At 41.6% G+C, this 19,820-nt stretch overlaps 1 protein-coding gene across 1 annotated transcript in view; it reads right to left on the bottom strand.

The window, feature by feature from the left end:
• The window catches only part of nlrc3 (NLR family, CARD domain containing 3), a 25,609-nt gene extending 21,771 nt beyond the window's left edge, over window positions 1–3,838 (bottom strand). The window contains 1 exon segment of the mRNA XM_042703200.1: window positions 3,132–3,838. The gene's annotated coding sequence lies outside the window, so the exon portion shown is untranslated.
• Window positions 3,839–19,820: the final 15,982 nt, after the last annotated feature.

Here is a 19,820-nt window from a genome sequence, read left to right as displayed (position 1 = left end):
AAGGTCTGAGTTCCAAGACACCATTAAAGGTCTAGTAATCGTTTCTGTAGTCAAAAATAAAACTACACCAGGACCTTGAACTCTGTATGCATGTTAAATAAATGTTGTTTTCCAGCAACACTGACAGAGAGATTGAAAGCGATAGAGAGAGCATGAGAGACGGCTAAAGATTGCCTTCTAGGAAACACCATTCTAACTAAACTGTTTTCTGTGTCTCTCACATTGTAAACCAGTGGTTATGGTGAGACTTCCAAAGGTTACCCTGGTTACACAGGTTACCCTGGTTACACTGCGCTCACACAGTGCCCATCTGGACAAGCTGTCAACAGCTCGAGGGGGCCTTTTCACAGAACCTTAGTTCTTAGTAGAAGCGCTAAACTGCTGCACCTGCAAGTTTTATGGCACAGAACCCAACAGTATGTGCCATGCAGTGCACGTCCTTCCCTTATCTGACGTCTTATCTGAGAATAGGCATCAAATCCATTCATTCATTCATTCATTCTTGCATTGTTTACAGATATGCAGAGTATGCCTCAATGTATCAAAGCCCTAGTTAATATCAGTGATAGTAGCAGTAGTAGTAACAGCAGTAAAAACATTAATATAATAATAATAAAGGCATTATTAATGTTTGAAAAAGGCTATATTTACACTATATAAAAGCATACCCATTGAAGTTGTAGTAAGTGTTTCTGTTGTCAAAATAAAATTACACCTGAATTTGCACTGAGTCTGAATGCAATAAAAGTTAAATAAAAGTAAATAAAACGACACCTGCATTTGAATAATTGAATTTGAATAATTTAATAATTTGATCTGATTTGAATAAAAGTGTTTTCAGCAACATTGTGCATTTATTAATTTACTTCTTTTATGTATTTCTTTTGTCATTTCGGGGACCTTTAATTCAATTCAATTTCTAGGCACTTAACAGAGCCGAGGGCCTGATAGTCTACTACTACTCCTATCCTACTGTTGTAGGCAATGCATTTAATGACTTAATAAAAGGGGAGTTCAACAAGTTTCTGATATTTGTCACAGTAGAGGCTTAATGGGAACCTGCCGCCTCCATTTTTCTTTGTAAGTCGCTTTGGACAAGAATACCCTAACTCTACCTACAACTCTAATTATAATTGTACATGTGGGCCATCCACTCTGTTCCGGTCTGACAGTTAAAGTCGTGCATTACCAAATTTGAGGGTTTGAGGGTTTGAGGGTTTAAGGGCATTCAATTCTATCCGCCATACTTTTTATGAAGTGTCTCTGCACACTATATACTCAATATTGAATCCATCAATAAAGCTCTACTTTTTATTCTAGTACACATTGAGGTTAGCTTGGGGTTAGGTTTATGAGCTATATTTGGGGTTAGGGTTAGTAGGTAAGAGATAATGTGTGCTGTACAGTATCGGAAAATAAATCCTGTCAGGATGAACAGGACCTCGACACATAGTTCGGACTTCCGAACATAAGCGTGGTCCATTCACATTTTACATTTACATTTAGTCATTTAGCAGACGCTTTTATCCAAAGCGACTTACATATGTGCAACTTACAATGTATACACATTTTACATTTACACTGATGGCACACTGCACATCAGGAGCAATTAGGGGTTCAGTGTCTTGCTCAAGGACACTTCGACAGGGAATCGAACTAGCAACCTTCTGCTTACTAAACGACTTCTTTACCTCCTGTACCACTGTCGCCCCCATTCCATTTCCCCATTCCAATCAATGGAACATTCTAAAGCATGCTGAGGGGCCGTATAATAATATGTAGTAATTTGCCCTTACAGGTACAGCAAAACGTATAACTTATATTAGTATACTGCAAGACAGATAACATCATATACAGTTAAACCACTCTATCCATCTCTACGCATCAGCGCTGTAGGCAACTTGGTGTGGCCTTTGCGTCTTTCGTCGGAAATGTCATTTTCAAGGTTATTCTTGTCCCCTCACCCCCTCCACACATATGTAGTATGTGCCCAAAGCACCTCAGCTAAACTGAGTATCCACCAAGCAGACAGACACACCTAGAGGGCCTGCCTTTGGTGCTGAACTCTCTCGGGACATAACGGTCTTAACAAGCTACATCTGAATGTGTATGTCAACGCTCATGGCGACTCATTAAAATCAACACTTTAACTCTGCTTCAAAAAAAGGTTACACCAGACCCTAAGGGGCTTTTTGTCGGTGACTTTCCAACAAGGTAATTAAGCGAAGGACTTCGCTTGAGCTAAAGTCTCAGGTCGGAGCTTGAATAATGTTGCGGCAGAGAGTTCAACTACTTTTGCTTGTAATCGCTATGGTAACCTGGACCATGGTAAAAGAGGGAACGAGAATACCCACTGATTGCACTTGTACGAGGTTGTGTGACCTAAACCCCATACGAAAATTCAACGCGAGACGTGCTGACACACTGGGAACTTTGCTTAGTGATGAAGAAACTTACGGATATGTATAAGAGCTGAATTAATTTCCCTACGGCGTCCAATACATAACCTCTTAGAAACACAGACTGGTAAAGAACACCCCAGGGTGTAACGGCAGCATGCCTGTGAGTTTCTGGCAATACTGACAGTGCACTCGAGTGTGGCACGTATCTGCAGCGTTCAGTGTTCTTACAGAAATCGGCCACAGTAGTGTGTGTGTGTGTGTGTGTGTGTTGGTCTTCCTCTCCCAGGAGACCCGAGTCTGTTCCTCCAGGCCTCCACAGCATGTGTGCTAAGCTGTGTGTGTATGTGTGTGTGTGTGTGTGTGTGTATGTTGGCTGTCACACAGGAGGGATTTTCATCTTAGCAACACACTCGGTTTCAAATTATACAATTTCTAGGCCAAAGTATCTCCCATTTCCTTAAACATTTTTCTCATTTTTGTAATATATAGATATATATTTTTGTAATCTAATGTTTTGTTTCACTTTGGACAAAAAGCATCTGCTAAATACCTTAACTATAACAAACAACTCTACCTTGTGCAGTCTTGTGGAAGGTATGCTTGACTTCAATGACTGAGAATGTCTTTGTGATACACACACACACTCGTACACACGTGCACCACACACCCGTACAAACACACACAAACACAAACACACACACAGGTCATAATGATGTCCATATTACTCACCAGTTGCTTGTTGTACAGTGGACCTTACTGTGTTACTGTGAGAGCATGATGGTACACATTTCTAACTTTCTTTCGCTCTCTTCTCTCCATCTTTCTTATCTGTCCTCTCTTCTTTTTCTCTATCTTCCTTTCCTGCCCCCTTTCTCTCCCAGTCTTCTCTTTGTCGTCTTACTCTCCCATTCCTCAGGGTCACTTGCTTGCCAGGCCCTCCAATCTCTCTTTGCCTGTCTCTTCGACGCGTTTGTCTATCTGTCCTCCTTCTCCCTCTCCTCAGTCTTCTGTATTTGGTCTCTATCTCTCTGCTTCCTGTCGCACCTCCCCTACTTCCTGTCGACGACAACCACAGACTTTAGACTTTATGTGCACCGAGCATGCACACACCTAGACAAATGCGCTCACACACACACACCCACCCACACACCACACACACATATGAACAGAAGTGTATGTGCATATGAGCTCACCCATGTCATGACAGATCAAAGGGTTCGACTCTGAAGCCAAACTGAGGTCAAGCTAAAATGCTAACAATGCAGTAACACCGAAAAGAAAAGAGAGAGGGAACGAGGGAGGAACCAAATTAATAAGAGATAAGGCCATGACAGAGGTTAAGTAAAAAAAAATGTATTGCTATGTGCCTGTCTGATAGACAGTCAAAAATGTAAATAATCAGACATTTGTGCTAAGTGCTCAAGATGGCCATCACAGTATGAGAACCCACAATGCATCACAAACTACAATGACAACTACAACATTAACAACAAAGCTTGAAGGGTTCTGATATGTGAAGGTGAATTCCCCCTTCTCAGCCCACTGCAATGGAATTGTGGGGAGGGCTCCCCCACTGCCATGGTTGGGCCCAATTAGGGTTGATTGGACCAATTTAGGGTGCCTCATTCCTTGAGGAGACGTGTGAGAGAAAGAGCACTTACCTGCTGCGAGGATAAGTGAATACTGCGTTTAGATAAGTGAATACTGTGTTTAGATATGTGAATACTGTGTTTAGATAAGTGAATACTGTGTTAAGATAAGTGAATACTGTGTTTAGATAAGTGAATACTGCGTTTAGATAAGTGAATACTGTGTTTAGATAAGTGAATACTGCGTTTAGATAAGTGAATACTGTGTTTAGATAAGTGAATACTGCGTTTAGATAAGTGAATACTGTGTTTAGATTCATGAATACAGTTTCGTTTGCCTAGTTTGCCTAGTGTTTGTGAGTACTTTGAGTACGTTTGGACTTTTGGATTTGTGTTTTGTTTTGTGAACATGTTTGGGGTCAATGAAGAGAATCCCCAGTAAAATAAATAAGAATATATTTATATAAGAAAACAACCATCTCCTGCAACGCTTTTTCCCGACTTCACCACCGACTCCAGTTAGCCGACATCCCAACACATCCCCCACATGATACAACATTAATTTGTCCTCAGAACACTGATTCCATTCCATTTCTAAAAAAATCTCTCATGCACGTGTGCACATAAACACACACACACACACACACACACACACAAAAGCAGCACAAATGCTAAAAACATGCAGACACAATGTGCCAGTACTGAGATATAATGTTCTGACACCACTGAGAAAAGGGGAGGGGGTGATAATAGTTGGGTTGGGTGTCAGAAGCGTAGGGATTGTGTGAATGAAACTGTGATAGCAGGGTGAACCGTGTGATCATGCACGTGGGTGTGTGTGTATAAATACAGACTACACATAATTACGACTGTCAGGTCACAAGTGCACAGGATGCGTATTTACATCACCCCCTAACTAGAGGTGCACAGCGACATCAGTACCTGCCTCTGTATTATAAAGGAAGATTGGAAGTGGGCGTGGTAGAAATTCAGATTTAAAATTCAGCATGTGCCCTCACACATATACTCCTGTACAAAATGTACAAACATACTTACACACACACACACACACACACACACACACACACACACACACACACACACACACACACACAGACACACGCACACAGACACGCGCACACGCACATGCACACGCACACGCACACGCACACGCACAATGTCCTTCACTACAATAAAAACATGGCCTGTAGGGCATTCTATACGATCTCCCATCATACGGTTTTAACAGTTCAGTTGAGATATTAACTGATGACATTTCATGATAAAATTGTTGTATGGCCACAAAAAACGTGAATTAGTCTGAATGAGAGTGAGCCGAAAAGATACAGAGAGAGAGAGAGAGAGAGAGAGAGAGAGGAAGAGAGACAGACAGATACATAACAGCGATAAACGATAAACTCACTTCCTCCTGTACAGGAAGAGAAACAAAGCCACGCCCATCGACATCAGAAAGACCATACCCAGCACCACGCCCACTGGTAGAGCCAAGGACCCTGAGAGGTAGATACGTACATCAATCAACAGTGTCATCCAATCACAACTCATGTTTCATCTTGAGCGGTAATGCATACGTAGGCCAGGAGAAATTATGTAAAAGACAGGGAGCAAAAGTTCACAGTTCACAAAAAAACAAATGTGGGCATGATTGAGTAACCATGACTGAAGGGTAGCATGAGTAAATTGGCGCCCCCTAGTGGATGAAGCTTGTAGTGTGCAGTGCAGTGCTGTCCAACCTAAGGTGCTCAACTTGGCTAACTACCTGAGGAGCACACAGAAAGCTTGTGCATTGGTATGATAGCATGTGGTCTTTCGCTCTCTCATCGTGTATGTGTATTTGTGTGCGTGTGTGTGTGTGTGTGTGTGTGTGTGTGTGTGTGTGTGTGTGTGTGTGTGTGTGCGTTTGTGTGTGTATGTACACATGCACGTGTTCGTCCTAGAACTATTTACATTTTAAAACTAAATGGAATGCATTTAAATTGTGCTTTTGTTGTGGAGTTTCCCGGAACCAAGGGTAGCAGACTGATACTTATTCATGGAGGGACGGGGCTATGGGGTGACACCCCTTATGCTATGGAAGATATAAAAACTGAAATGTTACAATGGCTGACAAAATGAGACATAGGTGAAGCTTTTGGGTGAAACCTCTGTCTATCCCCCTTAATGCGCATCGCTGTATACAATTAAACCTGTTTCTTGACAGATCATACTCAGACTGCGTCTCCACCAATCTTTTAGCACTAAAAAATTGCTATCAGCTTCCACCCCTCCCTTTTGCCCAGCCGTGTCCAGCGTAGGTGGAGAGAGACGGGGACAGAGACCCTGGTGAGAGACAGAGGGGGAGACTCCCTGAGTGGACAATTTGTTAAATGTGTCAAATTATTGACATTCATAAGTGCATAAAGGCTATTTGATCTTGTGGGAATGAATACTATATGAATGTGTGTGTTTTTCTTACACATTCCTTTGCAGTTTATCTGGGAAAGGTAACTCAGATATAGTTGATTTACTAAAAAAAAAACTGACAATTGTGTAAATATAATTTGAGAAGATTAGTGCCCCATAATGTCATTCATAATGGTGGGGGTTTCTAAACTCTGTATTACAGCCTGCCACCAGGAGGGGATAAAGACCAGCTTTAGTCACTTCACTTTCAGTGTCAAAATATACTCACTAGTCAAAACAGTGCAATACTGCTATCTTCTGTTCATGTTAGGAGTGAAAATGTCAACGTGTTTAATTTAAGCATATTGTAGCGATCTCAGTCACTACGCATTGGGGGTTTTCCGTAATGATTCCTTTATTGATTAACATCCATGACACGTAAATCAATGTGACTGCTTATCACAGAACCGCGAGCACGAAGAGGCTCAACAACAAGAAACAAGTTATCTTATCCAGGTGTCCCCGCCCCCCGGCTACTCTGCCAGCCCCCCGCAGCGCATAGCAACCCGCACATGAGCTGCTGCGGCTGACAGAGAGCAAGGACACAGGCACCCAGGCACACAGACAACACACAGACAACACAATGAACACGAACATGAACACATCAACACATACAGGTCACTACATGGTATGGTATTCCACAATGATACACACATGCCTTGGTAACCCAGCGGCATACCTTCCACAGGGTATGAATGTAAGTACTGGAATGTTGAAATAACTTAAAATGCCCATCCCTGCTAGTAGCCGTGATACATTAGTTAAGTTTAGCTACCCTTAGTTGAAGCTCAATGCTTACCTGTGACATGCTAGTTGAGTAGGCTACAGCGCCACGTTGAGTAGGTTGAGCGTTGACTGCTGCTTGGTCATCCTTTGAAGGATCCTTTGAAGGAGTGGAAAAATCAGAGTTAATAATGATTGACAATAATCAATACATCCAATGAATCTTATATTAATTTGTATGTGTGCTTTTAATTGGTCTTAGGTTAAAATGTAAGAGTTTCTGGTTGAATATACTGTTAGACAGGGACGTGCACAGGAGGGGGCTAAGGTTGCTCGGGCAACTGCCCGTTTGCCCTCCTCGACTGAAGTTGCCCCTCCGAAGGAAATATTTTATTTTAAATAGTATTACGGCTGCATAACTTCATAAGCCTAGATAAAATAATCGCGGAATAAGCGTCCAGGGGACGAGGGCGTGGCAGCGGCGGTTAGTGAGAGTTTCAAGTGATATAGGCAAAATATGCGTCCAGGGGACGGGGGCGTGGCGGCGGAGGTGACAAAAATGAACGTGTTGCCCCTTTTTTCCCGGCCAGAGCAACTGCCCTTCAAAATTCCTGTGCACGTCCCTGCATCTATGGCACCTTTCATCTAACTGTGAACAATTCCATTGAAATTAGTTGAAGTTGTGTCTAAAAGGCTTACAAGAGAAATCTGTGTTGATTCACACATTAATGTGCAATGATGTCCACATTACAACAAAGCAAATCCAACAAAATATTTGTTTAAGTGCATGTAACTTATACCATAGCAACAGATCCCTACAAGGATGGAAAAAGCAGACACGATCTCTCTCTTTCTCTCTCACTCTCCTTCACACACACACACACACGCTTTGAGAAATGGTGAAAGATTAGATGATGACCAAGGGAAGGTGTGAAAAGAGACTAGAAAGAGAACATGAGTGTGTGAAAGATGGCAACTTAGAGAGAAGACATGGTGGATGAGCACGAGAAGGACTGGAATATTGTCTTTAGTGGAACAATCGATCATATGATGCATTAGAGTCATTTACACATCTATCAGCATGTAATAGAACAAAATATAAACATATAGGTAAAAAAAACACACACAACGAAACCACAGAAACAGCCCAAACAAAAACTCGCCAAAACACACATACACAGAGGAAAAGACAGAGATACTTAATCGGACAGCAGGTCACTTGCTCCAGTGAGCTGTACATTTACAATGTCTCGCTGAGTGACCACATGGATGCTGCTCCTTGTGCCTGCCTGTGAGGACTGACTGTGCCACTTTGTGAGTGTGTGTGTGAGAGTGTGTGTGTGTGTGTGTGTGTGTGTGTGTGTATGAGTATGAGTGTATAATATAGACCAAATGAGCCAAATATCCCTGGTCCCCCTCCATCACACTGTTCCTCCTCCATCACATGTGCCTGCCTTTGAGGACTGACTGTGCCACTTTGTGAGAGTGTGTGTGTGTGTGTGTGTGTGTGTGTGTGTGTGCGTGTGAGTGTATAATATAGACCAAATGAGCCAAATCTCCCTGTTCCCCCTCCATCACAATGTTCCTCCTCCATCACACTGTTCCCCCTCCATCACAATGTTTCCCCTCCATCACACTGTTCCTCCTCCATCACAATGTTTCTTCACAGGCAAAGATCAAGGAAGACAAAGCCCTTTCATGTGATGTTTTTCAGCACTCTCACTCGAGGCTAACTCACGGTCATTTCTCAAAGATACATCTTAAAAGGTATTCCTCAAAGGTACATCAAAGGTATAGCCTTGCCACTTAAACTCCAGGTAGGTAGAAGCCTGAGTGCTGCAATGAAATTCAATCACATCTTCTCTCATGTGAAGCACTTTTGGGTAATCTAAACAGGTACATAGTTAGGTGTAAAGGTGTGTTCATATAAGTACATTAATTTATTCATTGATTCACTCATTCCTCCATCCATTCATGAGCCTGAAGGGACTAGGAATTAAGAGTTAGTTTATTAAATATATTCCATAGTCAATAATTCAATAGATCTCATTCCTAGTGGTAAGTTTAGTATATTTGGAAAACATGAGAAGTGGGAAGCTTCTCTTGTGTATTCTGAATCTGAGCACATGTCTCTGAGATTTCCTCAGCTTCATGTAGAGATCTTGAGTCTTTGATCATGACACCCCTGTGATGTCTGAGACCCAGTGACTCCCCCCCCCCCTTGCATGGCAACAGCTAACATTCTGTGGCTCTCCAAAAGACAGACAGTGAAAGAGATTTAGGTGGAACACACTCAGTGAAATCTATTCTCGCTCCTCCTCTGTTGCGCATCATTGAAAGAATAAAACCTGGACCTTGGTTATTCATCACTCTGACTGAGTGGGGTATATATAGATAATTCCCATCAAGCCGTGACTATCAAACATGGCTTGGCCAGCTAGACTATTCATGAAGAGAAGTACTGTGTGTTTGGTACGCCACATGTGAGCATCTATTGCTAACAAGATCCCTAAATGGCTGTTTGCTGATGCGGCAGCCCCATACCGGAATAATATCCGGGACGGCTTCATGCTAGATCAGGGCCTGATCTGTTCTTACGTGAGAAGCAGGTGTTTTGTTAAAAAACACTTGTTTTTCATTTTTCTTTACTTAACAGTAGATTTGCTAATATATAATGGAGCAAACTAGTTGTGACATAGTAAAGGTAGGTTTCCACACGTCTAATGGTATTTTCAGCTCTGTGTTAAAAAGTTAAGTACATACACTGTGTCATTTATATAGCCGTTACATTGATGCGAAGTAAAACACCAATCAGAATTGCTCAAAAAAAAATTAAAGGCCGACCATTGAGTTATATACTTGGATAGGTTTGTATCAAACATTAACACAAGAATTAAAGTTTTGATATTTCTATTTTTATTGTATATGGTCCTTTGAACGAGAGATTCCCATCCTGGATATGCACTTGGTCCCTGCTGCTCTGGGACTAAAGACCCCGTGAAACGCATAAAAAGCTTTCACAGCACAACATTGTAAACAACATTGTATTGCCAAGAGACACTAGTTAACAAAATGGCCGCAACAGGCTGTTCGTGTTTGAATGCCTTTCAGGGGGTTAGCCTACTAAGGCTAGTACTCCCTTAGTAGGGACGGACATCGGTTTACCAAGTATCAGGGCCGGCTGAAGCCCCCCTAAAATGTTATTCAAATGTAAAAAAATTGCCACGGGCAAACATACCACTCCCCTTGGGGCTAAGCCCCCCCTTTCTTTGAATCCTAAAAATGCCCCTGCCAAGTACCACGCAAATTCACTTGAGATGTACATGTCAAACAGTACAGTAGAGATTTTTGAAATGCCACAAGCAGTTCACCATTATAGTGCATCACTACCAGTTCAACCATTTTACAAACTCGGACACAACTAGATGCTTTTAAAATTGTAGTATCGTTAAAGGCCTCGTTGCATGAAGCATATAGTAAAACCACTACAGGAAATACGTTAGGAAAGAGGCTTCATAGTCATCTCCACCACCAAAACAGGACAAGGCCTCAATTTGAAAAAGGCAAGACAACATTTGATTCAAAAAACAAATCTGTCCTTTATTGCAGTCAACATGTAGAGGCAAAAAGTCCAGACAGTGACTCAGGTCATTGTGACCAGAGGAGCAGTCGAATCAGACTTCAGTCGTATGGGATACTACAGGGAGAAGAAACAAAAACCTTTATAATTGCACATTTATTGGGCGAAATCCTACAGTATGCCACTGCTCCAGGCAGAGCTGTTCAACCAAACAAACATTTGTGACTACAGGTATAGAGTTGTTAGAGACCTGCCAAGCTGCATTTTTAAACATTAACGAGTGACCATGCCAAACAACACTCAAAGTTCCTAGACCCTTGCACTGCATCAGATTCCTTGTGAATACATTTTTAAAAGCAAACAGTTTGAACCATCCAAGTGGTTCCTTGTATAATCATAACTCCCTTACCAGTAGTTCCAGTTTGGGCAGCCACAGCACCCTCACTTGCATCATCTTGCGATTACACACAAATAGAAAGCGACACGGTCAAAAGGGGGGCGCAAACATTCAAAGTGTTCCATCAAAACAGACATGCACTGATGTCCTTACCGGTAGCTGCAGTGTGGTCAGATGTAGTTGGGGGATTTGGTGTTGGGGTGGTAGCCACAGCATCTTCACTTGCTGCATCATCATCATCTTCACTTGCTCCATCTTAAGATAACCATACAAGAGTCAACATTTAACCAACACAATCAAGACTCAACAGAACCCATACATTTCGCAAAAGAAAACCTCACCACCAGCTTCAGTATGGGCAGATGTGGTCTGGTTGTGGGGATCGGGTGTTGTGGCGACAACCACATCACTTTGGCGGTCCACAGCATCTTCACTGGCTCCATCTTGGGATTCTACATGGGTGAGGGGGCCAAAGAGAAGCCAAGGGACACTTACACACATTTTATACAAAAACCAAACTTGCCGAAAACCACAAAAACTAAAAAGAAACACCCTACCAGTAACTTCAGAAGTTGTCTGGTTCTGTGGATTAGGTGCTGGGGTAGTAGCCACAGCATCTTCACTTGCACCACCTTAGGATAAACATACAAGAGTCAACATTTAATAGGTGACCAGACGTCCCCGGTTTCCGGGGACAGTCCCCGTTTTTGGTGGCCTGGTGGGATAGGCGATTAGCGAACGGTGTTTATTGTAAGTGTCATTGTTTATCATCTATGTCATATATTATTTAACCTATAATATGTATGTAGCCTATGATCTACAATTTGCAACAATGTGAGTGTTAAGCAGCAGCTATTTGTCTGTCAGGTGTCAGCCACAGCTCTACTTGCTAACTAACTTAGTTAACATTAGCAGTGATACTAACAGGGGCGGCTTGTTCATAAGGGCGATTGGGGCGACGCACTGCCTAGGGGAAAAGAAAAAAAAAAAAAAAACCTCCTGATGTATAAACGCAATATCCTTGTAAGTCGCGTAAATGACATGTAAATTTAAATGTAATAATTTTTTTTCTGTTGGATTCTACCACTAGACCGTCTGATCTGCCTCGGTATGTCATTGTCGAATCAGGTAACAGTCGTTCAGTCAGCTTAGTCGTGCTTCAAATGGCCCCGCCCCTTCTGGGGCGAAATGAAATCGCCGCAGACCTCTCCCATTGACTCCCATGTTAAATCCATTTTTTTCACAAAACAGAGCTCTCAATGCATTTTCTATGGCTTCCGGGAGGGCTCGCCCCTCCATGTCGTGTCATAAGTAGTGGACGTAAAAGCCTATACGAGTCATACAGCTTCGACGGAGGCATTTTCTGTCAAGCTGGCTGCCCTGTTCAGTGCAATTCAGCAATAACTCGATTCGCTCTGACAAACTCCTTTTTAGTCGGCGTACTAATGAAGATAAATTAACAAAACAATTAGGACTTCCTAGACCAAATGTATCCATTCAACAGGTTTCTACAAAGGGAGTTAAATCCTACATCCAAGAATTGGAGCGAAAGAAAAATCGCGGTCGTGAAGTGGCTAACGCGGTCTGTATTTCATATACCACTGTCACTTTTCATAGGTTTCACAGTGTGTTTCACAGTTCGCTTCTTGCACCAACACTGAATTTATTTTTTATGTGATGACTTATTTTGCTTTTGTAAGCCAATACTTTCAAGATCAGTCAATTAAATATTGTTGGGTTTTTGACTTATGTTACCCCTCTTTATGAAGTTTACTGGGGACATATCATGTGTCCTGTTAAGCATCTGTTTACATCATTACCAACTTTGAACACGTGGATAATTAAAAAGTTGGGTATAATTTAATGTTGAAGCCACATCATGATGCTTTATGAAGGCTCCTGGATTGCGAACTTTCTTCCATAGCTTTCCCACCTGTAACTTGCTACTCTCTAGCTATGTAGCAAGAGGGGACATATTACTGTTGTGTGCTGCCAATAGTGGCAAAAGGTATTGCTGTTATGAGTTAATCAGCTATCACTTAACAATGTTACCTACTGAATGGGTCGCCTTAATCATTATCAAAAAAATTGCCCCCCCTGAGAATTTTTTCAGGAGCCGCTGTCGGCGGGGAAAACGTATTTCCTAAAGAATCCGTATTGAAACCGGATATAGTCACTTTACTCGGTCTCTGGTTGGATAAACTTGTCACATGTCCTGAACAGAAAGGGACAAGGACCTTTGATTTATTCTTTAGGAACCATGTCGATGCCTGACTTAATGTTTGTCACGTTAACATTAATAGCGATTGAATTACACTTGTAATCGCTAGCGGTAAATAACTTGAATGACTGATAAAGGATATATGTTACACATCACAAACACAGCACAATCGATGGGTTTTGGGGGAAATTAGGTAAGTGGTTAGCTTAAATTACAGTATCTTAGGCGAGCTAATTGCCCTAGCTAGCTATACCGGAATTAACAGTGCTAGCTTTGGTCATATAGCTTCGTAAAAGTTCGGTTAACAAGTCAATTGAGCATTAAGCCACCTGACTATAATGGGTCAATTCATATCAGCATGCTAACCGTTATACTTATTAGCAGCGAGGCTGAGCTAGCTACCTATGTGTTCCAATGGATTGTTGGTCTAAGCGTTAGCAGGCAACCTAACAATAATTGGAGAGCTTCATTAAGACCTACAATACCTCTGCAACATTCGTGTACCACATGCAACAACTAACCGAGTCAATGTAGAGCATATAAAATGTCGTGTAGATAGCTTTATTCACCATAAGCCGTATAATTCACAAAATTATAATAATTTAAAGAAAAACCGATCGTTGAATGTCAGGCGATCAAACACAACTTCTCAACTAAAAAGTAAAAGTCCTAATCCAAACGGAGGAAAGTGACGACTTCCGGTTTCAATACGGATTCTTTAGGAAATACGTTTTCCCCGCCGACAGCCGCCACTGGATACTACTACTACAGTAGGCTACTATGACATTTCAGTTTCATTAGTCTGGGTTACTATTGAGAGGTAGTTGGCAACTTGTCAATAAATTAAACCACTTGAAAGCAAGAAAACACTCCTTGAACTCGCTTTCCGTACATCCAGTTGCGCTTCCCGCTTACGTCTGTCTCGTTGTTTGTGTGACAATGACAATAAAGTACTTTGAACTTTGATAGTTCTGTGGAAGCAAAAACAGTCTCACCAGTTCAATTTTAAGCAGTGGGTTTCAATGTGCTAAAATCTTTAAATGTCATGTCATGTGCTTAGGCTACATAGATAGACAATTACAGGTAGCCTAGAATAATGGTAGGCCTACACATTGCTTAAAAACAAACACAAAAACATGTGTTCTCGTGGTGGTCTCTTAGACACTAATGAAATGTCTTTTTCCCACATTAACTTCACATATTCTTTATCAACAAATATGTCAACTGGTAGTGTTTCACAGAACTTGTTATTTTTTAGATTATTCAGATCTCCCTCCCTCACCTTGACATTGCTTGGATTTAATTACATTTTTTACTGAAATTGTATTTTGAATCTTTTTTTTTTGTTTGTTTCTTAAATCACTTCTGGTATAGTAATACCTAAAAAACTATTCCAAAGATCCTGGAGTCTATTGGGCCTGATCTGTATGTTCATAGTTCCAGCTGATTTTCACACAGAATATAGGACTACAATGCATTCAGTTGCCTCAATGGCCTTAACATTTTCTATGCTGGAAAAACCTACCGTACACCCGTCACCCATCCGTGCGGACCAGTCACTTATGTTGTTACCTTTACTACTCTTCATTTCAGCCACTTTGTGATTAGTTTTAAGAAGAAAACTCTTTGTGATTCACAAGAACAAGGGTAAGATAAACTGCTTTTATGAATAAGGGCCCAGTCACTGTCCCCGTTTTTTCGATTACAAAGACAAAAACATGACATGTTTTGGAGATGTTAACATGTCTGAACTGAAAATGTCCCCTGGATTTTGTCTCAGAAATCTGGTCACCTTAACATTCAACCAACACAATCAAGACTCAACAGAACCCATACATTTCGCAAAAGAAAACCTCACCACCAGCTTCAGTATGGGCAGATGTGGTGTGGTTGTGGGGAACGGGTGTTGTGGTGACAACCACATCATCACTTTGGCGGTCCACAGCATCTTCACTGACTCCATCTTGGGATTCCACACGAGTGAGGGGGCCAAAGAGAAGCCAAGGGACACACTTATACACATTTTATACAAAAACCAAACTTGCAGAAAACCACACAAAACTAAAAAGAAACACCCTACCAGTAACATCAGTTTGTGCAGAAGTTGTCTGGTTGTGTGGATTAGGTGCTGGGGTAGTAGCCACAGCATCTTCACTTGCACCACCTTAGGATAAACATACAAGAGTCAACATTTAACCAACACAACCAAGACTCAAGAGAACGCATACATATCGTTAAAAGGAAACCTCACCACCAGCTTCATTAGGGGCAGAGGTGGTCTGGTTGTGGGGAACGGGTGTTGTGGTGACAACCACATCATCACTTTGGCGGTCAACTGCAGAGGCCTTAAAGTTCACATCTCTCTTCGGAAAACCGAATGCTGCTCAAAGGAAGACAAAACGAGTGACTATTTCAGACAGAATTTCAAGATAAAAAGCAACTAACAGAAACAAGGGGAAAACTTACCATTACAGACACAAGCAATGAGGACACACACAACCACCTTTGCAAATGAAGCCATGTTTAACAATCAATAAACAACCACGAAAGGGATAACTCCACGGAACCATTAACGCAGTCTTATAAAGGCACGACGCCCTCGTTCTCGTTTCAATAATAATCAGGGTCACGTGAGTTACAGGTGTGCATCGTTTAGCGAGGCAGCCCGTTGTCTCTGCACAACAGCGAAGCATAGCTCATTTGGGCATGGTTTCGCTTATTATCTTTCAAAGCAGCTGTGTATCACCATCAATTCGGCTTCGTTTTCAGTCAAAGACTGTTTGGCATCTGTCGGCAATGACAGCATAAGAGGTTTCTTATCGTCGTTGTTGTTTTAAATGTGTATTGGATATGTCATTATTTCAGGCACGTGCACAGACATTTTGGAGGGCAGATGCTCAAACCAAAAAAGGGCACCCATCGCCAAAATGATTAATGAAATTAAAAATAATAATAATGAATAAATATTAAAAAAACACAGTAGGATATTCTCAACTTAAATATTTATTTTTGTTAACAAACTAACTCAAATTATCTCCTGAACATAACTCAGTCCTACACTCTGTCTGTCCTTCCTCATCCATGATGGGCTCCTCTGAACCAGGTGGGGTTACTGATTCTCCCTTATTTGTTTTACCAGTTGATGGCCTGATCCAAGATAAAAGAGAGCTGCTACCCTGAGCTGCGTGTTGCAGTTCCCTGTCCTGCTTTTGGAGTCTCTCTTTTCTTGGCATTATGCTGCAAATTTTGTAAATGACATAAATCAATGTTGTGCATAATGATCAAGAGTGACTTACATTATCTCTGTAAAGCTGACAACACAGTAGCCTACACACACATTTGTTTTTACTGTTTTCTGACTGAGTTGAAGCATAAGCAGCATTACACTAACAATATACCACAATATACCTCACCAGACTGTCATGTAGCTCAACTTAAGATCTACCTTTCATTTCAATAATTACGATTTTAAATTAAACAAAACTAGAGAACTTGTCTAATTTGTAGAACCGTAAAACTGCCTTTAAATTCTCTGCCTGCCTGCCTGCCTGCCTGCCTGTCTGTCTGTCTGCCTGCCTGTATCTCTCTACCCCTCTCTCTTCATTAAACATGACAGACGTCAGTAAACAGCTGGACAAGGCTTGAAGTTTTGTGTTTGTTTATTTTTTTAGGAAACGTCGGACCAGTTGCGACGTAATGTTTTCAACGGCGCTAATATTGTGGTTCATTTATCACCAAACAACGTCGGGGGATTGCACAAACACCGCCATTACCTGTTTTTCTGATGCTGCGGGTCAGAGAAGAAGTAGGCCGCAGCCGTTTGGCCTGGCGCTCAGCACTGCATGAGCACTAAGTGGAGGAGGAGGAGGGAGGGGCGCGGTGGGGCTTGTGAGCGCCGCGGAGCATGTCGGGGCGAAATTCTCACAAGAACTCAAATAAATGCCCCGTCATATATCAAAACACATTTGGGGGGAATTGATGACAGAGAGAGTAAATTTTATTCTTAAATATTGATGAATGAAGAAAACATTTGGCTCCAGCAGAAGGGGCACTTTTCTCATCCAGGGCAAAAGGGCAGGTGCTCGAGCACCACTAGGGGTCTATCTGTGCACGTGCCTGCATTATTTATTGTAGGTTATCCGAAACGACGTGACTCGGATTTGAACTTTAATGCTAAAAGCATTCACTAAGCCTACTCTGACTGACTATGCCATGAATTATTGGTCTATTTTAGTCACTGTACTAAAAATCTTTGCTGGCATGTGTTGCCTGTCTCTCATCTCGCGGAGGTTCGCTTTTACTATTTCGTAAAATGCTTTTTCATGTAGGAATGAAGACATGCGGAACTTTGCTGTGACTTTGCTAAATCTAAATGCCATTTCTTTATCGATAACGTTTTTAATCTGACATTGTTACGGATTTCATTTGTGAAAGAGACTATTTACTCAGTGACCAGATTTTCAGATTTGCAAACTAACTGAATTGTTGCCCCATGAACATGTCAGATGGCGCTCAGTATAGCTGCCCGAGTTATTCAGGAAGCGCAATGTCTAAAAGCAATGACATTGTGAGATTTTTATGTCATTTCTGTGATAGTAATGTATTGTTAATATTGCTAAGTAAGATTATGGTGGATATATACCTGTATATCAATCCTGCATAACATAACGCTAGTTTTATAGATGAAATAAAGACATTTGGCACCTTTCATCTAACTGTGAACCATTCCATTGAAATTAGTTGAAGTTGTGTCTAAAAGGCTTACAAGAGAAATCTGTGTTGATTCACACATTAATGTGCAACGATGTCCACATTACAACAAAGCAAATCCAACAAAATATTTTTTAAGTGCATGTAACTTATACCATAAGACAGAGCGTGGTGAGGGAGCAACAGATCCCTACAAAGCTGGAAAAAGCAGACACGATCTCTCTCTTTCTCTCTCACTGTCCTTCACACACACGCACACACACGCTTTGAGAAATGGTGAAAGATTAGAGCAGGGGTTTTCAACCGGGGGTCCGTGGCCCCCTGGTGGTCCGCGACGGCATTGCAGGGGGTCCGCGACATGAGCCTATGTTGATCAGTTCACCATTGATTTTTTTTATTTTTTTATAAATTCGCTTTGATATTTCAACACATTTCAAGATTACACTTGAATATCGTGAAAAATATCGAAGAAATTACACTGACAAGTGCTACAGGCCGAATATGTGCGCGGGGGAGGGGGCGTGGCGACGGCGGTTAGTGATCTACCCTGATAACTGCACATATTTAAGTGTTATAGGCATAATAACTGTGCGGGGGGAGGGGGCGTGGCGGCGGTTACAAACACGCACACGTGTGCAGGTACATCAGTTGGCCCCAAATTACTTTCTAGTCAGAATGGTGGTCCCTGGGACAAAACCAGTTGAAAACCCCTGCCCTACCACATGTGAAGCCCTTTTGGGTAATCTAAACAGGTACATAGTTAGGTGTAAAGGTGTGTTCATATAAGTACATTCATTTATTCACTCATTCCTCCATCCATTCATGAGCCATGACTATCAAACATGGCTTGGCCAGCTTGATTGTTCATGAAGGGAAGTACTGTGTGTTTGGTACGCCACATGTGAGCATCTATTGCTAACAAGATCACTAAATGGCTGTGTGCTGATGCGGCAGCCCCATACCGGAACAACATCTGGGACGGCTTCATGCTAGATCAGGGCCAGATCTGTTCTTACGTGAAGAAAGCAGGTGTTTTTTGTTAAATATGTTACACTTCATGTCTCATTTTTCCTTACTTACAGCAGATTTGCTAATATATAATGCAGAGCAAACTAGTTGTGATGTAAAGGTAGGTTTCCACAAATAGATACCACAAGTATGTAATGGTATATTCAGCTCTGTGTTAAAAAGTTAAGTACATACACTGTATGCCATTTATATAGCCGTTACATTAATGCAAAGTAAAACACCAATCAGAATTGCTCCAAAACAAATAAAAGGCCGACCATTGTGTTATATACTTGGATAGGTTTGTATCAAACATTAACACAAGAATTAAAGTTTTGATAGTTCTATTTTGATTGTATATGGTCCTGTGAACGAGATTCCCACTACCCATCCTGGATATGCACTTGGTCCCTGCTGCTCTGGGACTAAAGACCCCAATGAAACGCATGAAAAGCTTTCACAGCACAACATTGTAAACGGTATTGCCAAGACACCAGTTAACACAATGGCAAGGTTCCCTCAGCCTCAACTAGGCTGTTATTGTTTGAATGCCTTTCAGGGGGTTAGCCTACTAAGGCCAGTACTCCCTTAGTAGGGACGGACATCAGTTTACCAATTACCACGCAAATTCACTTGAGATGTACATGTCAAACAGTACAGTAGAGATTATTGAAATGCCACAAGCAGTTCACCATTATAGTGCATCACTACCAGTTCAACCATTTTA

The sequence above is a fragment of the Clupea harengus genome, chromosome 23 (genome assembly GCF_900700415.2).
Source record: "Clupea harengus chromosome 23, Ch_v2.0.2, whole genome shotgun sequence".
In the NCBI taxonomy this organism is placed as follows: Eukaryota; Metazoa; Chordata; class Actinopteri; order Clupeiformes; family Clupeidae; genus Clupea; species Clupea harengus.
This window is presented reverse-complemented; position numbering and strand designations above follow the sequence as displayed.